Source organism: Parasteatoda tepidariorum, chromosome X2 (genome assembly GCF_043381705.1).
Source record: "Parasteatoda tepidariorum isolate YZ-2023 chromosome X2, CAS_Ptep_4.0, whole genome shotgun sequence".
Classification (NCBI taxonomy): Eukaryota; Metazoa; Arthropoda; class Arachnida; order Araneae; family Theridiidae; genus Parasteatoda; species Parasteatoda tepidariorum.
The window spans coordinates 37468135-37480256 of NC_092215.1; positions in this window are offsets into that span (position 1 = coordinate 37468135).

Below are 12122 nucleotides of genomic sequence, written 5' to 3' on the forward strand. Positions count from 1 at the left end.
TAATAAAAAGAAAATTCACTTTAAGAACAAAATAACTATTAGTATAATTTGAGAATTTTAACAGGATACCTTGATCAGGACAAATCTTTTATTCGATTAAATTAATTTTTTATTTTTTGTATTTTTTTTTTCAAAATGTGTGGTAATAAAAACTATAATTGTATAAACTATTATTGTGGGTAAACCGTTACCATATGAGCTGAAAAATTTCCAAAAGAGTGGTTTAAATACAGCAAATTTTGGATTTATTAGTATTATATTTTCGTTCCTTAACCGGAAATATCGTTTACATGCAAAACAATAATTTTAACAGATTTTTTTTTGTCTTTGTTGATACTTCAAGGGTAAAGAACTAATACTTTTATTTTAATCACTCTTATTTCACCAAATATAATCTTTAAATCTTTTGGAATAAGAAACATCGATATTCTAAACGATGTTTTAAGAAATGAGTTTTTTTTTGCACTTAATCCTTTTTCAATATTTACAATTCGATCTGTCTGCTAAATTATGTTTCGAGTTTAAAAACAAATAAAAAATAATAGTACGTTAAATTTTCCCGATGTAATTTGTTTTTTGACCAACCTCTACTGTTCAATGTAGCTGATTAGGTCATTAATTCTAAAAAAAGATAAATAAATGTCTAAACTAGTGGCTTGCAAAAATGGTTAATGTCCTTTATGTGAAAAAATAATAATTCGTACTGAAATATGTATTTAAACAAATTTTATTTCATTTATAAAATTACATACCGTGTCTAATAAATCATATAAAATGTGTATAAAATACATACCTGATCAGAAATGTTTGGTATCGAATTTTGAGTGTACTTGTTGATCAATTAAAACTTCATTTTTGAACCATAAAACACTGATTATATATTGGATGCTCATGAAATTGGATATTCATAAAATTGTTATCACCCACTACATTACGTCACGAGATTTCTCTTGAGTTAATGGGTTATTTTGTTGAACATATTGCCAACATATTGCCAAGAAGTTGTTAATGAGTTATATGAAAATGAATTAACCCAAAAAAAAGCCAATATTAATCAATAAGAATAAATTAATAAATTAACAAATGTTAAATCAAAAAATTAAAATTTTATAAATTGTAATGTAAGACAAAAAAAAAAGGAGAAAATGTTCAACTAAATTATTCAGAATTTTTTGTTGTTGCCACTTTTGCCAGACAAAATAATGAATTTTATAGCTTAATCAGGTTTGGTATTTAGATTTTTCTTCTTTAAATAATTAAAAAAACAATGAAATTACGAGTTATGAGGGTGATTTTCAATTTCGTTTTCTGCAACGATGTCAAAATTATAAAATCAATATGGTGGATCCCCAAAAAGAAGAAGAAAAAATAATTATTAAATTTTATTTATTAAAGCTAATTCTTTACTTGTCCAATCGAACTTAGTATTAGATAGTATATTTATACTACTACAAATATTTTACAATATTAATGTCTGATACAAAGTTCATCCAGGTTATTGAACTTCGTAACAAAAATTATATCAATATATTTTAACTGAACTGTGTATCAAAATATAAACTATGAAATATGATATTAATAACTTTAATATAATTTTTAAAATCATTGATTTATTAAAAATAACATAGCCCTAAGGCAAGTGTCAAGAAATCACTCATCTTATGTTTTCAAATATCACTTTGAATTGTTTGCTTGGAACTAATTTACTCTGAAATCTGCGACCAATTTTAAAGAAAACCAAATACGATTCTCTTGCAAAGTAAACATGTTTTCCTCTCCTTTTCAAGATCCACATTGAAGTTGACTTTTTCAGTAGGCAGCTAAAAGAAAGAAAAACTTCTGAAAAAGATCTCGACTACTTCTTTCATATTTTAAGATAAATATTTGAAGAAAGTGGAGATAGCTTCACCACAATACTAAGAAAAGTTATATTCGAGAAGATTCATTTAGCATTGAGTAAATAAAGACTTTCCCAAGTTATGAAGAGAAAGTTATTTGAGCAAGAGTCAATAAAATTCTCGAAGGAAATCTCTTATTGAGAGTTCTCATTTGGTTATTGGGAAATGTTCATTGGATTGAATTTCATTATCTGTTTTCTCACAGGATAAAATTATTTTGATTTAAAAGTTCCATCAAATGACCATCAAGAAATATAGTATCTCTCTGATGATTGTAAACATTCTAACAAGTAAATAGTAATATCGAAAGTTGTCTTGGAATCAAAATCAAATCTGATTTCGAAATCCACATAAAATATACTTAATTAAAATTTGTACTTATAAGTAAGTCGAGGAAAACTCTTCTAATAAGAAAACAGGAAAGAATTACAAGGTAAGTATTTTCTTATTTTTTTTCATGACCAATAAAAAGGGAATTTTAGTTAATTATGCTAAATAAAATTGATAAAAATTAGTATTTATAAGGTTAATACAGGGAAATTCCAGAAATATGTAAGTAAATGAGCCGCCAAATTTAATAATAGTGAAACTTAAGAACAATACCATTGATTTATATCAGTATTTATTTACTAACATAAAATAATGAAACTTACAGCAGTAATAAAATTGCAGTAATGAAACTTATTATCAAAAGCAATGATTTCTTGTTAATATCAATAAAAACAGATGTTACGTTTCTCATTTGAAATAAAATTGATGTAAATTAGTATATGTAATACAATAAAGGGAATTACTGAAATATAATAGCAATTGAGCATTATAAGTTGATAACAATAGATTTTATTAGCAATATCATTTTCTTCCAGTTACGCTGAAATCAGATTTTGAGTTTGGTATGTAATGGAAAGTAGGTATTAAATCAATATTTATTTATTAAGCCGACCAGGTGGCTGAGCGGTTAGCGTGTCTGACTGCGGAGCCACTGCCCACGGGTTCGAATCCTGCTCAGGGCATGAATGTTTCTTTCTCTCTCTGTGTTCTACGTCCTTCTCTCTTTGTGTGAATGTGTAAATGTGACCCGCTCTATAAACGGGTTTGTGGTTGTGTGACGTGGGCAACGCTGCTCCACCACCGTGGCTTAGCCACAGGTGCCCACAGGGTAACGAGAAGAGAGTTGCAGTTCTGGCCTTTCTGTGGCCAATGGGACAATCCCCAAGTGCCCGCCATTAAAAAAATAATAATAATATTTATTAATAACAGCAACTTGTGAAAGTTCGTCCTGAAATATGTAAGTAAACGAGTATTCAAGTTCAATAATAATAAAACTTTAAGAAAATACCATCGATTTATATCAGTATTTATTGACAAACATGTAGCAATGAGGCTTACGGAATATTGCAGCAATAAAATTTACGAACGATATCAAAGAAATTCCGTCAATACCAATAAAAACAAATTTTGAGTTCCGGTATAAAATAAAATTGATGCAAATTAGTATATATAAGTCAATAGAGGGAATTTCTGAAATATAATAGCAATCGAGTATTATAAGTTAATAATAAATCTTACACACATTACCACTTTCTTGCAGTTAACACTGAATTACGATTTTGAGTTTCTTATTTGTAGGAAAGTTGGTATTAAATTAATCTTTATAAATAGAAGTAATTTTGGTAGCTTGAAAACATGAGGTTACTCCAAACTCCTATTGTAAAAAGATCGAATCAAATTATTGATTATTGTAAAAACCAATTAATGTGTAGCCAAAAATATTAAGATGAGGCAAAAATTTATTTTGCTGAAAATCTTTAAATTTCTTTAGTTAACTACTAATTTAGCTTAGATAACGCAGTGACTGTTATTACAGTCTCTGCATCACTGCGTCACTTGCGTCACTGCGCACTACGCAGTGATTTTAAATATAAATACTTACCTTATTGAAATAGTATGGTAGTCAAAACTAGATTACCACTTGAAAAATTCGAATGATAAAATAACATTGGTAAGTTTTTTTTCGTTTTTGAAAAAAATTTCATTGTTATTTAACTATTAAATTTAACACAAAAGAATATGTTTGTGTGTTAACGTACAAAAGAAGAAAGTAAACAGTCGATTTCTGTTTAAAAGGGATTACAGTAGCAAAAATGATAATTCTTAAATAATTGAAAAATACTTGAACTTAAATTAAAATTATGTTGCTTAGTAAATTTTAGATATTTTTCTTTCATGTACACTAAATAAAATAATCAAAATTTAATGATGAACAACAACCCCCCCCCCCGCAAAAAAATATTCGAAGGAATACCTTTTTCAAGTTTAAAAATCGAAAGTTCAAATACGATTCAAAGACTGTCTGAAAGCTCTTAGCACCTAAAATTCAAAAAAAAAAAGAAAAAAAAAGAAAGAAAGAAAAGTTAACACCAAGATCACGCGTCTTTACACCACCTGTTAAGTATTTTCTCTTCCAAAAGCTCCAATGTTGTCGCAATTTTGATACGTCTGTAACTGTTTAAAATCGATTACGATTCGGCGTTTAGTCATTATGTAATTCATTTCTGCTTTTCATTTACATAAACTGACGTTCGCCGATAAAATATGCATGCATGCTTTTAGTTGTGTAGAAAAGGATGTTTGTATTTTAATTAAGTCACCGTAAACTGCAAGAAATAATTTTATAATAAATAATTTCAGTCCTCTTCAGCTCTGTTAAGCCTAGTTTTAATTCATTTTTTTTTTATATTCTCTCTGTGCAAAGCGTATGTTTGCAAATTTATTTTATTTTAAAAATTAGTGTATGCATGCTTCCAAAATTTATTATTCTTACTTTAGATTATTTTGTAAAAATATGTATACTCTTTTGTATTTCTTATCTTAATGCAATTTTAAATATTAGTGTTACTGAATGCTGAAAATTGTGGCAGCTCCTATACACCAAGTAGCGTGAAATAGTATTATTCGTGTTTCGCAGAGTCATGAACTCTACTTGGTACTACTTCACTTTGGTGTTAAGCAATCGCCCTAAAATTTTACGCCAGATGGACTTAAGTTTTTCTGTATAGTTTCTAGGTTCGAAAACTCAAGGTCTTTATCTTAAAATATAAGTTATTCAGGAAGTAAAATACATGTTGCAAATTTGGAACGAGCGTATTTTTGTTTTTAATTTAAAGAACAGACAGTTTTGTGTTTTTTTTTTAAATAACAACTCCAGCAGATATTGTGGTTGAGTCAGATATATTTTATGTAAAAATCAATGTGAAGGTCATGCCCTGTAAACAATAAAGGTTTCAATCCAAAGAGACAAAGTTTATAAAAAACGGTTTACAAAATTTGTTTTTCACATTCTCTGAAAATTCTTCTGACAACATTTAAAGAGTTTCTATGTAGCTAAATAAATACTCTACTGAAAGTCAATGAATCGTGATTTTAGTTTCTGCAACTTGATATAAAAGTGTATCAAAATTTCCAAAAATAATTAGTTATACACAAAAGCCATATAAATAAAAAAAATTCAAAACATTGCCCAAGAATATACATATTTTTTAACTTTTATTTTAGTGTATTTGAATTTTTATTGACTTTCTAACCCAACTTCAATTTAAATAAAAGCATTTTAAGTGAAAGAAAAAAAAGTAAGTTTAAATTATTTTTATTTATATTTTAATTGAAATTATTAAGTGTGATCTTAAGGAAGAAACCTTTGAAATAAAGCATAATTATATTTTTTCACTTTATGTGAATGAAGAAATAAATAAGTTAATATTTCCGAGATATTTATTTATGAGTTTATTAAAAGCTCTCCTGAACCCTAAAATAAGCAAAATATACACTAATTAAATTTTTTGAACAAAGAAAGTATTTTAATCCTATATTTTTTAATTAGTTTCCATTAGAAACTATTCAAATTTATTCCTTTAACGGACAAAAACTTTGAAAGCTTGGAATTTATGACTATATAGATTTTTTCTTCTAAACCACTAGGGATGACGAAAGCATTCGTTTTTATCTTTGATTAAATTTTACGCTTTAAATGAGCAGAACTGAAGATCGATTCAAAATCAGTGAACTGTTAGCCAATCAATCATTCGGTTGAATTATTTTTGTAATCGATTTGGTGATAAATTAAAGTATTTTATATTAAAATAATTTGATCTTAAATTTGAGGAAATTAAAGTTTTTCGATGAATTAAGTGCGCAATAAACTAAAAATAAATATTTCCATTCTTAAAGAATACTAAAAGTAAAATTATCTCTGCAAGATTTATTTTCAATATTTTATTTGGATATGATGAATTTTTTTTTCATGGGAGTCGCCAGTGATTCGTAAATATTTAAAGGAATATAAAACTCTTAATAATATTTACAGGAGTTAGGGAGACAAAAATACAGTAAATGTAGGTACTTAATTTAATGCTTAAAATTTTCCCTAAGTTTCTTTTAAAATAACGAAAAGCAAGTTTTTGTCTAACTTTGAACATGATATTATTGTGAGTTGTTGTGTTATTTCCTCGTGCTGAGAATCGAGTGATGATGAAACTTTGACTGCTTAACTCTCATCTTACTACATTTAAAGAATTAATATTTCTTAAAAAAAAATTCGATCCCATACTAATGAAATATCAAGTAAAACATAACATTCAAAAAACTCATCAAAACTTTAATGGTTTAATGTTTACAAGCTGTCCTAAATATAGGAAGATGGTTCAATCCACTACTAAATGTTTTGCAATCAAGCCTCTTGGTTTACAGGAAACATTCGACGCAATGTCCTAAATTGCATTTTTGGCACACAGTTTTAGGTTTTTTTTGTACAGTTTTTAAGCTGAAAACGGCATTTTTTTCCAGTCGGATTTCTTATTAATATATAAAGAGTATGTTATTTCAAGTGGTCTCGGTTTCCTTGTTGAACGCCTAAGCTTCTTTCCGCAATATTTCGAGGTACGATCTATCCTAGGTAAGCTACTGTAATGTGTCAATGAAATTCGAGGAGTTCTAGAGTCTGTTCGGCACAAAAAGTTTGGAAAGTTACCATGCTGTAACCAATGATATCTCAAATGCATTTATGAATAATGGCCAATACCATTTTGTTCCTTATATGGAAGAACAATATCACTCATGCGCTGCAATAGTGGCACAACACAAAAAACATGCGTTTTGGACTAAGAACAGATGTAAATATGAAAAGACACATTCATTCAGCAGCAATACTAGCACAACTCATAATTCAACTTGAAGGTAATCTTTGTTTAAGCAAACTAAAGCATTTCTTATGTATTTTGCTTAGCAATGAGAACTTTAAACCCACTTAACTCAAAACTTGATTTTTTGAGTTGTGCCGCTATTGGAGCCCATGAGCGATATGTTTCCCTGAGATTGTCAAACAAGTCTACCCCATTCGTATACTTGTTATAGGAAATAACACATGATGGTGCGTCTACTTTCTGCTTCCAACTTCATCTCGTTTCTTCAAAATTAGTTATTAAGGATACTACTCTATTATCATTCCAACGAACAGCTGCAATTTCATTTCTAGAGTCAAACTTTTGATCGGATGTTCCCTGATTTTAGAAGATTTTAATGGGCATTTTCTCATTCTATTCTCTCCTACAGTTCCTGTAGCGAAGAAGATCTTCGTTTTTGGGCTAACGAAAACATCGTACAATGTGAAAAGTTATCCAAAAACGTTTGTACTTTGCCGGAGTTTCAAATATTGGTAACGCATTTTCAACAACCATTTGAAATAATCATTTTTTTTTCTTTTTGTCCCACTCAATAACTTTCTTTGCTCCTTGATATTATATGAAAATTATAGCCATCGAAAGATGTGAGCATCCAAAGCTTGTATCTAAATTTCAGTGGTTTCCCTTTCATATTCATTTTGCAACCATTTTTATCGAATGAACCATTCTTTCATCAATACTTAAATGTTCCAAAAACTCACCAAACTGTTGCATAGCTTCATAAATCGTAACTGTTCATAAATCGGATGAACTCTGTATTATCGATTTGATGAATCAATAGCAGTGTTATAATTAAACTGTTATTATTTCTTGATATCGAAGTGCTTTTTTTGACATTGCATTCTGACAGGTGCTGTTCTAACATCGGGAGCATTTTCAAAGTACATTTTTTCTATAAGCAAAATGTGATAACCGCTTAAGAACATAACTCCTACAAAATTGCTTCAATTCATCAGTTTTAAGATTAAAATCTTGATAATTTTTTTGTCTAGCATACTTGTTACTTTCGAAAACTGTTTTTACAATCATGTTTTTAGCCATCATTTCGATAATTTCAACATGTGATTTTCATGAAATCATGGCTACTATTTTTTGATGATGTTATCTATGAAATGACTCAGAAACTGGCAAAACATTTCGGTTTTCGATTAGTCTATATTGTTGATAAAATATTTTTTTTTCTTCAGGAGTTTTTCCCCTTCTAACTTCAACAGTTCCTGCAGTTTCTTCTTGTGGTTTTTCATCAAATATAACGAGTCTATGTTCAATGCTAGTACTGGTATCATCAATGTCTTCATCATCAGTGACTACGTCTGAATTAAGTGGTAATATTTCCATTTCAGGTCCACTATCAAATTCATCGCTCAATCACAGTAAATAGTCATGAGCCTCTTCAATTGTTAAAAATCTCTGACACATTTTTGACACTTTCCCCCAAAATGGATACGCATTGAATGCAAAGCTCACATCTGAGTTCATTCTTTTCCCTCCAAAAGATAGCGCAACTACGTGACTAAACCTCATGACCGATGAGTAGTAATTCTGAAAGCAAACAATGTTGTTTTGCTTCGAGAAACCCGGATGTGATTGAGTTACTTTGGTGGGCGCCTATAGCAGGGGATTTTACAAGTGTCCTCTATATAGGAAAACATCTGAATCACTTGTAAAACAAGTTTAAGTATACATTTTTCGATTCAGTTTTTATTCATATGTAATATTGAATGCTTGGGGTAAATAAATTTTTAAAACAAACTTATGGTTTTCTTCTTGCAAATATTTAAAATTAAATTTTAATCAGTGTCAAATAAATTTGCAAAAAAGTAGCTATTTTCGAAAATATAAAAAAAAAAATTCGAAAAACTTAAAATTAATCATAAAATGATTCTAATTAGTGTTAATCCATCGAAAAATTTATTTTAGAAGTTAAATGTTATTAAATATAACAATATCAGCTGTAAAAATTCAAGTAACAGTAGCTGTCCTCTATATAGGACAATGATAAAGTACGGGTTTTACCTCTCATTTTTTCTTCACTTTGAATTTTGAGGGAGGGTAAAGCTTTGAATGCTCTTTTTTCCACATGATACATAATTTAATATTTATTTCATTTCTTTCGTCCCACTAGACTTGGAATGTAACTAAAATTTTGAAGGTTTTTTAATCAATAATAAATTTTTTGTCACTTAATTCTGTTTCTTACTTCTGTTGAACTAAACGAAAGCTTTGGATGTATTTTGGCTCAATGATCATTATCTTCAATATTTAATTTCGTTCCTTCCTGACATAGAATTTCAAATGAAACTAAAATTTTGAATGCTTTATTATTTAATGAGAAGATTTTTAATGTTTTAATTTTGTTCTTCCCTCCCATTGAGTTTCTAATTAAACAAATGTTTTATTGCTTTTTTTTTAACTTAATGATCATTTTTTTAAAAAAAAACCTTTACTCTGTACAATCTTACACTGTTAAAAATGACTTTTTAAACTTTTTTTTTACTTGAGCATGTTACGGATCTTCCACATGATACATATTTTAATATTTATTTCAGTTCTTTCCACCCACTAGACTTGGAATGTAACTAAAATTTTGAAGGTTTTTTAATCAATAATAAATTTTTTGTGACTTAATTCTTTTTCTTACTTCCGTTGAACTAAACGAAAGCTTTGGATGTATTTTGGCTCAATGATCATTATCTTCAATATTTAATTTCGTTCCTTCCTGACATAGAATTTCAAATGAAACTAAAACTTTGAATGCTTTATTACTCAATGCGAAGATTTTTAATGTTTTCATTTTGTTCTTCCCTCCCATTGAGTTTCTAATTAAACAAATGTTTTATTGTTTTTTTTTAAACTTAACGATCATTTTTTTTTTAAAAAAAACCTTAACTTTGTACAATCTTACACTGTTAAAAATGACTTTTTAAATTATTTTTTTTACTGGATCATATGTTACGGATCGAAAATCTGATATACCGTAATTTTTAAAGTAATAATTAGCATACATTTGTTGTTTCACGTTGATTAAATTACGCTGTTAAATTACAGAAAAAAGGATTTTACGGGGAAAAAAGATTTTACGGTAAAAAGGATTTTATGGATGATGCACCCAAAGTGCAGTGAATTTTTACAGTGCTCCAGAGAAACTGAGACTCGTATGGAACTAAAGTTTTGGATCTTTTGTCCTTACTCACTGACTACACTTCTGAAGGAATAATACTTTTCTTTCATCCCAGCAATTTTCGAGTTAAACTAATTATTTTTCAAAAATATTGAATTGAGGAAAATATTGAATTTTAAATTTAAACATATTTCAACATTTTTTAATGCTGAGTAATCGAAAGACAAGTTTAAACATAGGGAATTACATGTTGCTTTGATCGTATGTTCGATGTCTACCATTTCCTTAAATATCAATACTGCTTCATTAGCAGCTAAAAAGAATTTAAAAAAAGCTATTTTGAAAGGAGCACTATAAATAAACATGAGAAACTATTTTGATTGCCTGATTAAGCTTGAAAATGGTTAAATAGCTGTTATTGATACCCTCTCTTTTGTACGCCAGCAATAAATTTAGATTTTTGATTTTCAGTCTCGCTTTTTTCAGTATTCATCCATGTAACTTCAATAGCTAGATGTTTTTTTAATTCGTTATAATATTAATGTGCTGCCCCTAATGTGCGTAATTCGTTTCTCTTAACTTGACGAGAATTTAAAATTTATAGAACGAGGCTGTATATTACGAATCATTTTATATATATAACATTTATTTTCAATGGTGTATTATATTTCGTACTTTAAATATCTCCTTCTAGACCCGTGGTGGGACAGAAGATAGAGTGCTAGCCTCCCAACGAGGTTCAGATTTTACTATCCCAGCAATGTCTGGTATTCGACATCCGACTTGCACCAACCACAGTGCTGATGTAAAATATCTTCAGTGGAAGACGGTCAGAAAATCCTTGCCGTCAGGCTAAACTTGGGAGGTTTTCGTGGTTTTCCTCTCCATGTTTCGCAAATTCAGGTTAGTTCCCTCAAACAGTCCTCCACGAAGACGAAATTCTCCCAATACTTGTTCCAGTAGTTCCCTTTGTCTTCTGGATTCGGATCAAAATTGCAGGGCTAGGTAGTTAAGCATTGGTAGTCGTAAACTCAAAATTTAGTCGGCTGTTTAACGACAGTTACAAAATTATAAAATATCTTCCTCCTTCAGGTGCCAAGCTTTTTGATAGTTTTTTATGGTTGTAAAACTTCTTTTTATGCTGAATATATTTATAATATTATTTCTTTGAAGAATTCATTTGGGAGAAATGAGTCCCACGAAGCAGTTTGTTTTCTTCTATAAACTATTATTAGATAATCACTGTCATTTTCAAAAAAAACATTAAAACTTTTACTTCTTACGAAAAACTTGAAGGAGATAATTTTAAAATGTACTACTAAATAAGATAGTACGGCATTGATTACTCACTTCATCTCAAGTTCAACGAATTACAATTAATTCCAAAATTAATGGTTTTGTTAAAAAACAAAAAAATAATATTTTCATTTTTTTAAAACAAATGTTATTAATCTTACTTACGGAGCTGCGTTTCCTAAGTAAGTATTGTAACTATATTACACATTAATAAAAAAATTTGGTCAGAGACAGTAGAATATAGGGGAAAAAAATTAGCTTAAATTTGATTCTAAGGGAATGATGAAAAATTAGGTAATTCTTACCAATGCGTTTTAATAATGATTTTGGTAAAATTAACAATAAAATATAGTATTATAATACGCGAAAAAGTTTGCTAATTCCATCATGATAATTTTACTCATGCCATAAAAACCATTCATTTGGTTCATTTTATTTTTCAGTTTTGTATTTTTTTACTAATTATGCGATTCAAAGAGTTAGAATTTTGAAAACCCGTATTTTCGGTAAACCTTTACAATATTAGAAGAAGAATTACTGAATAAATGGATTAAGTACTGTATGTATAAA